Source organism: Schistocerca cancellata, chromosome 3 (genome assembly GCF_023864275.1).
Source record: "Schistocerca cancellata isolate TAMUIC-IGC-003103 chromosome 3, iqSchCanc2.1, whole genome shotgun sequence".
Taxonomy (NCBI): Eukaryota; Metazoa; Arthropoda; class Insecta; order Orthoptera; family Acrididae; genus Schistocerca; species Schistocerca cancellata.
The window spans coordinates 840137963-840150924 of NC_064628.1; positions in this window are offsets into that span (position 1 = coordinate 840137963).

A 12962-nucleotide genomic window follows, 5' to 3' on the forward strand; every position below is an offset into this window, starting at 1 on the left:
TACTTGTCTCTTTGTTATAATTTCAATAGTTCATTCTTTTAAGCTGATGTCATTGTGTCTTCTGATACCCCAGCATTTCGTAACTGGACATTCCTTCTGTTTCCCCAGCAGGTACATTGGACTGCGTGGTTGTGGAAATCTTCTCTCACATTCATGGTGTTTATTAATAAAAGTGAGAGATCATGTGCACTATATCAAGCTACGAGACCCGCAGACCAAGTTTCACCTTGTTCCTTTTGGTATGTACTTGTCTCTTTGTTATAATTTCAATAGTTCATTCTTTTAAGCTGATGTCATTGTGTCTTCTGATACCCCAGCATTTCGTAACTGGACATTCCTTCTGTTTTCCCCAGCAGGTACATTGGACTGCGTGGTTGTGGAAATCTTCTCTCACATTCATGGTGTTTATTAATAAAAGTGAGAGATCATGTGCACTATATCAAGCTACGAGACCCGCAGACCAAGTTTCACCTTGTTCCTTTTGGTATGTACTTGTCTCTTTGTTATAATTTCAATAGTTCATTCTTTTAAGCTGATGTCATTGTGTCTTCTGATACCCCAGCATTTCGTAACTGGACATTCCTTCTGTTTTCCCCAGCAGGTACATTGGACTGCGTGGTTGTGGAAATCTTCTCTCACATTCATGGTGTTTATTAATAAAAGTGAGAGATCATGTGCACTATGTCAAGCTACGAGACCCGCAGACCAAGTTTCACCTTGTTCCTTTTGGTATGTACTTGTCTCTTTGTTATAATTTCAATAGTTCATTCTTTTAAGCTGATGTCATTGTGTCTTCTGATACCCCAGCATTTCGTAACTTGACATTCCTTCTGTTTTCCCCAGCAGGTACATTGGACTGCGTGGTTGTGGAAATCTTCTCTCACATTCATGGTGTTTATTAATAAAAGTGAGAGATCATGTGCACTATATCAAGCTACGAGACCCGCAGACCAAGTTTCACCTTGTTCCTTTTGGTATGTACTTGTCTCTTTGTTATAATTTCAATAATTCATTCTTTTAAGCTGATGTCATTGTGTCTTCTGATACCCCATCATTTCGTAACTGGACATTCCTTCTGTTTTCCCCAGCAGGTACATTGGACTGCATGGTTGTGAAAATCTTCTCTCACATTCATGGTGTTAATTAATAAAAGTGAGAGATCATGTGCACTATATCAAGCTACGAGACCCGCAGACAAAGTTTCACCTTGTTCCTTTTGGTATGTACTTGTCTCTTTGTTATAATTTCAATAGTTCATTCTTTTAAGCTGATGTCATTGTGTCTTCTGATACCCCAGCATTTCGTAACTGGACATTCCTTCTGTTTTCCCCAGCAGGTACATTGGACTGCGTGGTTGTGGAAATCTTCTCTCACATTCATGGTGTTTATTAATAAAAGTGAGAGATCATGTGCACTATATCAAGCTACGAGACCCGCAGACCAAGTTTCACCTTGTTCCTTTTGGTATGTACTTGTCTCTTTGTTATAATTTCAATAGTTCACTCTTTTAAGCTGATGTCATTGTGTCTTCTGATACCCCAGCATTTCGTAACTGGACATTCCTTCTGTTTTCCCCAGCAGGTACATTGGACTGCGTGGTTGTGGAAATCTTCTCTCACATTCATGGTGTTTATTAATAAAAGTGAGAGATCATGTGCACTATATCAAGCTACGAGACCCGCAGACCAAGTTTCACCTTGTTCATTTTGGTATGTACTTGTCTCTTTGTTATAATTTCAATAGTTCATTCTTTTAAGCTGATGTCATTGTGTCTTCTGATTCCCCAGCATTTCGTAACTTGACATTCCTTCTGTTTTCCCCAGCAGGTACATTGGACTGCGTGGTTGTGGAAATCTTCTCTCACATTCATGGTGTTTATTAATAAAAGTGAGAGATCATGTGCACTATATCAAGCTACGAGACCCGCAGACCAAGTTTCACCTTGTTCCTATTGGTATGTACTTGTCTCTTTGTTATAATTTCAATAGTTCATTCTTTTAAGCTGATGTCATTGTGTCTTCTGATACCCCAGCATTTCGTATCTGGACATTCCTTCTGTTTTCCCCAGGAGGTACAGTGGACTGCGTGGTTGTGGAAATCTTCTCTCTCATTCATGGTGTTTATTAATAAAAGTGAGAGATCATGTGCACTATATCAAGCTATGAGAGCCGCAGACCAAGTTTCACCTTGTTTATTTTGGTATGTACTTCTTGCCTTGTTATACGTTTAATATTTCATTCCTTTAAGCTGATGTCATTGTGTCTTCTGCTACAGCAGCATTTCGTAACTGGACATTTCTTCCGTTGTCCCCAGCAGGTACAATGGACTGCGTGGTTGTGGAAATCTTCTCTCACATTCATGGTGTTTATTAATAAAAGTGAGAGATCGTGTGCACTATATCAAGCTACGAGACCCGCAGACCAAGTTTCACCTTGTTCCGCTTGGTATGTACTTCTTGCCTTGTTATACTTTTAATATTTCATTCCTTTAAGCTGATGTCGTTGTGTCTTCTGCTACCCCAGCATTTCGTAACTGGACATTCCTTCCGTTTTCCCCAGCAGGTACAATGGACTGCGTGGTTGTGGAAATCTTCTCTCACATTCATGGTGTTTATTAATAAAAGTGAGAGATCATGTGCACTATATCAAGCTACGAGACCCGCAGACCAAGTTTCACCTTGTTCGTTTTGTTATGTACTTCCTGCCTTGTTATACTTTTAATATTTCATTCCTTTAAGGCGATGTCGTTGTGTCTTCTGCTACCCCAGCATTTCGTAACTGGATATTCCTCCCGTTTTCCCCAGCAGGTACAATGGACTGCGTGGTTGTGGAAATCTTCTCTCACATTCATGGTGTTTATTAATAAAAGTGAGAGATCATGTGCACTATATCAAGCTACGAGACCCGCAGACTAAGTTTCACCTTGTTCCTTTTGGTATGTACTTGTCTCTTTGTTATAATTTCAATAGTTCATTCTTTTAAGCTGATGTCATTGTGTCTTCTGATACCCCAGCATTTCGTAATTGGACATTCCTTCTGTTTTCCCCAGCAGGTACATTGGACTGCGTGGTTGTGGAAATCTTCTCTCACATTCATGGTGTTTATTAATAAAAGTGAGAGATCATGTGCACTATATCAAGCTACGAGATCCGCAGACCAAGTTTCACCTTGTTCCTTTTGGTATGTACTTCTTGCCTTGTTATACTTTTAATATTTCATTCCTTTAAGCTGATGTCATTGTGTCTTCTGATACCCCAGCATTTCATAACTGGACATTCCTTCTGTTTTCCCCAGCAGGTACATTGGACTGCGTGGTTGTGGAAATCTTCTCTCACATTCATGGTGTTTATTAATAAAAGTGAGAGATCATGTGCACTATATCAAGCTACGAGACCCGCAGACCAAGTTTCACCTTGTTCCTTTTGGTATGTAGTTGTCTCTTTGTTATAATTTCAATAGTTCATTCTTTTAAGCTGATGTCATTGTGTCTTCTGATACCCCAGCATTTCGTAACTGGACATTCCTTCTGTTTTCCCCAGCAGGTACATTGGACTGCGTGGTTGTGGAAATCTTCTCTCACATTCATGTTGTTTATTAATAAAAGTGAGAGATCATGTGCACTATATCAAGCTACGAGACCCGCAGACCAAGTTTCACCTTGTTCCTTTTGGTATGTACTTCTTGCCTTGTTATACTTTTAATATTTCATTCCCTTAAGCTGATGTCGTTGTGTCTTCTGCTACCCCAGCATTTCGTAACTGGACATTCCTTCCGTTTTCCCCAGCAGGTACAATTGACTGCGTGGTTGTGGAAATCTTCTCTCACATTCATGGTGTTTATTAATAAAAGTGAGAGATCATGTGCACTATATCAAGCTACGAGACCCACAGACCTAGTTTCACCTTGTTCCTTTTGGTATGTACTTGTCTCTTTGTTATAATTTCAATAGTTCATTCTTTTAAGCTGATGTCATTGTGTCTTCTGATACCCCAGCATTTCGTATCTGGACATTCCTTCTGTTTTCCCCAGCAGGTACATTGGACTGCGTGGTTGTGGAAATCTTCTCTCACATTCATGGTGTTTATTAATAAAAGTGAGAGATCATGTGCACTATATCAAGCTACGAGACCCGCAGACCAAGTTTCACCTTGTTCCTTTTGGTATGTACTTCTTGCCTTGTTATACTTTTAATATTTCATTCCTTTAAGCTGATGTCGTTGTGTCTTCTGCTACCCCACCATTTCGTAACTGGACATTCCTTCTGTTTTCCCCAGCAGGTACAATGGACTGCGTGGTTGTGGAAATCTTCTCTCACATTCATGGTGTTTATTAATAAAAGTGAGAGATCATGTGCACTATATCAAGCTACGAGACCCGCAGACCAAGTTTCACCTTGTTCCTTTTGGTATGTACTTGTCTCTTTGTTATAATTTCAATAGTTCATTCTTTTAGGCTGTTGTCATTGTGTATTCTGATACCCCAGCATTTCGTAACTGGACTTTCCTTCTGTTTTCCCCAGCAGGTACATTGGACTGCGTGGTTGTGGAAATCTTCTCTCACATTCGTGGTGTTTATTAATAAAAGTGAGAGATCATGTGCACTATATCAAGCTACGAAACCCGCAGACCAAGTTTCACCTTGTTCCTTTTGGTATGTACTTCTTGCCTTGTTATACTTTTAATATTTCATTCCTTTATGCTGATGTCGTTGTGTCTTCAGCTACCCCAGCATTTCGTAACTGGACATTCCTTCTGTTTTCCCCAGCAGGTACAATGGACTGCGTGGTTGTGGAAATCTTCTCTCACATTCGTGGTGTTTATTAATAAAAGTGAGAGATCATGTGCACTATATCAAGCTATGAGACCCGCAGACCAAGTTTCACCTTGTTCCTTTTGGTATGTACTTGTCTCTTTGTTATAATTTCAATAGTTCATTCTTTTAAGCTGATGTCATTGTGTGTTCTGATACCCCAGCATTTCGTAACTGGACATTCCTTCTGTTTTCCCCAGCAGGTACATTGGACTGCGTGGTTGTGGAAATCTTCTCTCACATTCATGGTGTTTATTAATAAAAGTGAGAGATCATGTGCACTATATCAAGCTACGAGACCCGCAGACCAAGTTTCACCTTGTTCCTTTTGGTATGTACTTCTTGCCTTGTTATACTTTTAATATTTCATTCCTTTAAGCTGATGTCATTGTGTCTTCTGCTACCCCAGCATTTCGTAACTGGACATTCCTTCCGTTTTCCCCAGCAGGTACAATGGACTGCGTGGTTGTGGAAATCTTCTCTCACATTCATGGTGTTTATTAATAAAAGTGAGAGATCATGTGCACTATATCAAGCTACGAGACCCGCAGACCAAGTTTCACCTTGTTCCTTTTGGTATGTACTTTTCTCTTTGTTATAATTTCAATAGTTCATTCTTTTAAGCTGATGTCATTGTGTCTTCTGATACCCCAGCATTTCGTATCTGGACATTCCTTCTGTTTTCCCCAGCAGGTACATTGGACTGCGTGGTTGTGGAAATCTTCTCTCACATTCATGGTGTTTATTAATAAAAGTGAGAGATCATGTGCACTATATCAAGCTACGAGACCCGCAGACCAAGTTTCACCTTGTTCCTTTTGGTATGTACTTCTTGCCTTGTTATACTTTTAATATTTCATTCCTTTAAGCTGATGTCGTTGTGTCTTCTGATACCCCAGCATTTCGTAACTGGACATTCCTTCTGTTTTCCCCAGCAGGTACAATGGTCTGCGTGGTTGTGGAAATCTTCTCTCACATTCGTGGTGTTTATTAATAACAGTGAGAGATCATGTGCACTATATCAAGCTACGAGACCTGCAAACCAAGTTTCACCTTGTTCCTTTTGGTATGTACTTGTCTCTTAGTTATAATTTCAATAGTTCATTCTTTTAAGCTGATGTCATTGTGTCTTCTGATACCCCAGCATTTCGTATCTGGACATTCCTTCTGTTTTCCCCAGCAGGTACATTGGACTGCGTGGTTGTGGAAATCTTCTCTCACATTCATGGTGTTTATTAATAAAAGTGAGAGATCATGTGCACTATATCAAGCTACGAGACCTGCAGACCATGTTTCACCTTGTTCCTTTTGGTATGTACTTCTTGCCTTGTTATACTTTTAATATTTCATTCCTTTAAGCTGATGTCGTTGTGTCTTCTGCTACCCCAGCATTTCGTAGCTGGACATTCCTTCTGTTTTCCCCAGCAGGTACATTGGACTGCGTGGTTGTGGAAATCTTCTCTCACATTCATGGTGTTTATTAATAAAAGTGAGAGATCATGTGCACTATATCAAGCTACGAGACCCGCAGACCAAGTTTCACCTTGTTCCGCTTGGTATGTACTTCTTGCCTTGTTATACTTTTAATATTTCATTCCTTTAAGCTGATGTCGTTGTGTCTTCTGCGACCCCAGCATTTCGTAACTGGACATTCCTTCCGTTTTCCCCAGCAGGTACAATGGACTGCGTGGTTGTGGAAATCTTCTCTCACATTCATGGTGTTTATTAATAAAAGTGAGAGATCATGTGCACTATATCAAGCTACGAGACCCGCAGACCAAGTTTCACCTTGTTCCTTTTGGTATGTACTTGTCTCTTTGTTATAATTTCAATAGTTCATTCTTTTAAGCTGATGTCATTGTGTCTTCTGATACCCCAGCATTTCGTAACTGGACATTCCTTCTGTTTTCCCCAGCAGGTACATTGGACTGCGTGGTTGTGGAAATCTTCTCTCACATTCATGGTGTTTATTAATAAAAGTGAGAGATCATGTGCACTATATCAAGCTACGAGACCCGCAGACCAAGTTTAACCTTGTTCCTTTTGGTATGTACTTGTCTCTTTGTTATAATTTCAATAGTTCATTCCTTTAAGCTGATGTCATTGTGTCTTCTGCTACCCCAGCATTTCGTAACTGGACATTCCTTCTGTTTTCCCCAGCAGATACATTGGACTGCGTGGTTGTGGAAATCTTCTCTCACATTCATGGTGTTTATTAATAAAAGTGAGAGATCATGTGCACTATATCAAGCTACGAGACCCGCAGACCAAGTTTCACCTTGTTCCTTTTGGTATGTACTTGTCTCTTTGTTATAATTTCAATAGTTCATTCTTTTAAGCTGATGTCATTGTGTCTTCTGATACCCCAGCATTTCGTAACTGGACATTCCTTCTGTTTTCCCCAGCAGGTACATTGGACTGCGTGGTTGTGGAAATCTTCTCTCACATTCATGGTGTTTATTAATAAAAGTGAGAGATCGTGTGCACTATATCAAGCTACGAGACCCGCAGACCAAGTTTCACCTTGTTCCTTTTGGTATGTACTTCTTGCCTTGTTATACTTTTAATATTTCATTCCTTTAAGCTGATGTCGTTGTGTCTTCTGCTACCCCAGCATTTCGTAGCTGGACATTCCTTCCGTTTTCCCCAGCAGGTACAATGGACTGCGTGGTTGTGGAAATCTTCTCTCACATTCATGGTGTTTATTAATAAAAGTGAGAGATCATGTGCACTATATCAAGCTACGAGACCCGCAGACCAAGTTTCACCTTGTTCCTTTTGGTATGTACTTCTTGCCTTGTGATACTTTTAATATTTCATTCCTTTAAGCTGATGTCGTTGTGTCTTCTGCAACCCCAGCATTTCGTAACTGGACATTCCTTCCGTTTCCCCAGCAGGTACAATGGACTGCTTGGTTGTGGAAATCTTCTCTCACATTCATGGTGTTTATTAATAAAAGTGAGAGATCATGCGCACTATATCAAGCTACGAGACCCGCAGACCAAGTTTCACCTTGTTCCTTTTGGTATGTACTTGTCTCTTTGTTATAATTTCAATAGTCATTCTTTTAAGCTGTTGTCATTGTGTCTTCTGATACCCCAGCATTTCGTAACTGGACATTCCTTCTGTTTTCCCCAACAGGTACATTGGACTGCGTGGTTGTGGAAATCTTCTCTCACATTCATGGTGTTTATTAATAAAAGTGTGAGATCATGTGCACTATATCAAGCTACGAGACCCGCAGACCAAGTTTCACCTTGTTCCTTTTGGTATGTACTTCTTGCCTTGTTATACTTTTAATATTTCATTCCTTTAAGCTGATGTCGTTGTGTCTTCTGATACCCCAGCATTTCGTAACTGGACATTCCTTCTGTTTTCCCCAGCAGGTACAATGGACTGCGTGGTTGTGGAAATCTTCTCTCACAGTCATGGTGTTTATTAATAAAAGTGAGAGATCATGTGCACTATATCAAGCTATGAGACCCGCAGACCAAGTTTCACCTTGTTCCTTTTGGTATGTACTTGTCTCTTTGTTATAATTTCAATAGTTCATTCTTTTAAGCTGATGTCATTGTGTCTTCTGATACCCCAGCATTTCGTAACTGGACATTCCTTCTGTTTTCCCCAGCAGGTACATTGGACTGCGTGGTTGTGGAAATCTTCTCTCACATTCATGGTGTTTATTAATAAAAGTGAGAGATCATGTGCACTATATCAAGCTACGAGACCCGCAGACCAAGTTTCACCTTGTTCCTTTTGGTATGTACTTCTTGCCTTGTTATACTTTTAATATTTCATTCCTTTAAGGTGATGTCGTTGTGTCTTCTGCTACCCCAGCATTTCGTAACTGGACATTCCATCCGTTTTCCCCAGCAGGTACAATGGACTGCGTGGTTGTGGAAATCTTCTCTCACATTCATGGTGTTTATTAATAAAAGTGAGAGATCATGTGCACTATATCAAGCTACGAGACCCGCAGACTAAGTTTCACCTTGTTCCTTTTGGTATGTACTTGTCTCTTTCTTATAATTTCAATAGTTCATTCTTGTAAGCTGATGTCATTGTGTCTTCTGATACTCCAGCATTTCGTAACTGGACATTCCTTCTGTTTTCCCCAGCAGGTACATTGGACTGCGTGGTTGTGGAAATCTTCTCTCACATTCATGGTGTTTATTAATAAAAGTGAGAGATCATGTGCACTATATCAAGCTACGAGATCCGCAGACCAAGTTTCACCTTGTTCCTTTTGGTATGTACTTCTTGCCTTGTTATACTTTTAATATTTCATTCCTTTAAGCTGATGTCGTTGTGTCTTCTGCTACCCCAGCATTTCGTAACTGGACATTCCTTCTGTTTTCCCCAGCAGGTACAATGGACTGCGTGGTTGTGGAAATCTTCTCTCACATTCATGGTGTTTATTAATAAAAGTGAGAGATCATGTGCACTATATCAAGCTACGAGACCCGCAGACCAAGTTTCACCTTGTTCCTTTTGGTATGTACTTGTCTCTTTGTTATAATTTCAATAGATCATTCTTTTAAGCTGATGTCATTGTGTCTTCTGATACCCCAGCAATTCGTAACTGGACATTCCTTCCGTTTTCCCCAGCAGGTACATTGGACTGCGTGGTTGTGGAAATCTTCTCTCACATTCATGGTGTTTATTAATAAAAGTGAGAGATCATGTGCACTATATCAAGCTACGAGACCCGCAGACCAAGTTTCACCTTGTTCCTTTTGGTATGTACATCTTGCCTTGTTATATTTTTAATATTTCATTCCTTTAAGCTGATGTCGTTGTGTCTTCTGCTACCCCAGCATTTCGTAACTGGACATTCCTTCTGTTTTCCCCAGCAGGTACAATGGACTGCGTGGTTGTGGAAATCTTCTCTCACATTCATGGTGTTTATTAATAAAAGTGAGAGATCATGTGCACTATATCAAGCTACGAGACCCGCAGACCAAGTTTCACCTTGTTCCTTTTGGTATGTACTTGTCTCTTTGTTATAATATCAATAGTTCATTCTTTTAAGCTGATGTCATTGTGTCTTCTGATACCCCAGCATTTCGTAACTGGACATTCCTTCTGTTTTCCCCAGCAGGTACATTGGACTGCGTGGTTGTGGAAATCTTCTCTCACATTCATGGTGTTTATTAATAAAAGTGAGAGATCATGTGCACTATATCAAGCTACGAGACCCGCAGACCAAGTTTCACCTTGTTCCTATTGGTATGTACTTGTCTCTTTGTTATAATTTCAATAGTTCATTCTTTTAAGCTGATGTCATTGTGTCTTCTGATACCCCAGCATTTCGTATCTGGACATTCCTTCTGTTTTCCCCAGGAGGTACAGTGGACTGCGTGGTTGTGGAAATCTTCTCTCTCATTCATGGTGTTTATTAATAAAAGTGAGAGATCATGTGCACTATATCAAGCTATGAGAGCCGCAGACCAAGTTTCACCTTGTTTATTTTGGTATGTACTTCTTGCCTTGTTATACTTTTAATATTTCATTCCTTTAAGCTGATATCATTGTGTCTTCTGCTACCCCAGCATTTCGTAACTGGACATTCCTTCCGTTGTCCCCAGCAGGTACAATGGACTGCGTGGTTGTGAAAATCTTCTCTCACATTCATGGTGTTTATTAATAAAAGTGAGAGATCGTGTGCTCTATATCAAGCTACGAGACCCGCAGACCAAGTTTCACCTTGTTCCGCTTGGTATGTACTTCTTGCCTTGTTATACTTTTAATATTTCATTCCTTTAAGCTGATGTCATTGTGTCTTCTGCTACCCCAGCATTTCGTAACTGGACATTCCTTCCGTTTTCCCCAGCAGGTACATTGGACTGCGTGGTTGTGGAAATCTTCTCTCACATTCATGGTGTTTATTAATAAAAGTGAGAGATCATGTGCACTATATCAAGCTACGAGACCCGCAGACCAAGTTTCACCTTGTTCGTTTTGTTATGTACTTCCTGCCTTGTTATACTTTTAATATTTCATTCCTTTAAGCTGATGTCGTTGTGTCTTCTGCTACCCCAGCATTTCGTAACTGGATATTCCTCCCGTTTTCCCCAGCAGGTACAAAGGACTGCGTGGTTGTGGAAAACTTCTCTCACATTCATGGTGTTTATTAATAAAAGTGAGAGATCATGTGCACTATATCAAGCTACGAGACCCGCAGACTAAGTTTCACCTTGTTCGTTTTGGTATGTACTTGTCTCTTTCTTATAATTTCAATAGTTCATTCTTTTAAGCTGATGTCATTGTGTCTTCTGATACCCCAGCATTTCGTAACTGGACATTCCTTCTGTTTTCCCCAGGAGGTACATTGGACTGCGTGGTTGTGGAAATCTTCTCTCACATTCATGGTGTTTATTAATAAAAGTGAGAGATCATGTGCACTATATCAAGCTACGAGATCCGCAGACCAAGTTTCACCTTGTTCCTTTTGGTATGTACTTCTTGCCTTGTTATACTTTTAATATTTCATTCCTTTAAGCTGATGTCGTTGTGTCTTCTGCTACCCCAGCATTTCGTAACTGGACATTCCTTCTGTTTTCCCCAGCAGGTACAATGGACTGCGTGGTTGTGGAAATCTTCTCTCACATTCATGGTGTTTATTAATAAAAGTGAGAGATCATGTGCACTATATCAAGCTACGAGACCCGCAGACCAAGTTTCACCTTGTTCCTTTTGGTATGTACTTGTCTCTTTGTTATAATTTCAATGGATCATTCTTTTAAGCTGATGTCATTGTGTCTTCTGATACCCCAGCAATTCGTAACTGGACATTCCTTCCGTTTTCCCCAGCAGGTACATTGGACTGCGTGGTTGTGGAAATCTTCTCTCACATTCATGGTGTTTATTAATAAAAGTGAGAGATCATGTGCACTATATCAAGCTATGAGACCTGCAGACCAAGTTTCACCTTGTTCCTTTTGGTATGTACGTCTTGCCTTGTTATATTTTTAATATTTCATTCCTTTAAGCTGATGTCGTTGTGTCTTCTGCTACCCCAGCATTTCGTAACTGGACATTCCTTCCGTTTTCCCCAGCAGCTACAATTGACTGCGTGGTTGTGGAAATCTTCTCTCACATTCATGGTGTTTATTAATAAAAGTGAGTGATCATGTGCACTATATCAAGCTACGAGATCCGCAGACCAAGTTTCACCTTGTTCCTTTTGTATGTACTTGTCTCTTTGTTATAATTTCAATAGTTCATTCTTTTAAGCTGATGTCATTGTGTCTTCTGATACCCCAGCATTTCGTATCTGGACATTCCTTCTGTTTTCCCCAGCAGGTACATTGGACTGCGTGGTTGTGGAAATCTTCTCTCACATTCATGGTGTTTATTAATAAAAGTGTGAGATCATGTGCACTATATCAAGCTACGAGACCCGCAGACCAAGTTTCACTTTGTTCCTTTTGGTATGTACTTCTTGCCTTGTTATACTTTTAATATTTCATTCCTTTAAGCTGATGTCGTTGTGTCTTCTGCTACCCCAGCATTTCGTAACTGGACATTCCTTCTGTTTTCCCCAGCAGGTACAATGGACTGCGTGGTTGTGGAAATCTTCTCTCACATTCATGGTGTTTATTAATAAAAGTGAGAGATCATGTGCACTATATCAAGCTACGAGACCCGCAGACCAAGTTTCACCTTGTTCCTTTTGGTATGTACTTGTCTCTTTGTTATAATTTCAATAGTTCATTCTTTTAAGCTGATGTCATTGTGTCTTCTGATACCCCAGCATTTCGTATCTGGACATTCCTTCTGTTTTCCCCAGGAGGTACAGTGGACTGCGTGGTTGTGGAAATCTTCTCTCTCATTCATGGTGTTTATTAATAAAAGTGAGTGATCATGTGCACTATATCAAGCTATGAGAGCCGCAGACCAAGTTTCACCTTGTTTATTTTGGTATGTACTTCTTGCCTTGTTATACTTTTAATATTTCATTCCTTTAAGCTGATGTCATTGTGTCTTCTGCTACCCCAGCATTTCGTAACTGGACATTCCTTCCGTTGTCCCCAGCAGGTACAATGGACTGCGTGGTTGTGGAAATCTTCTCTCACATTCATGGTGTTTATTAATAAAAGTGAGAGATCGTGTGCACTATATCAAGCTACGAGACCCGCAGACCAAGTTTCA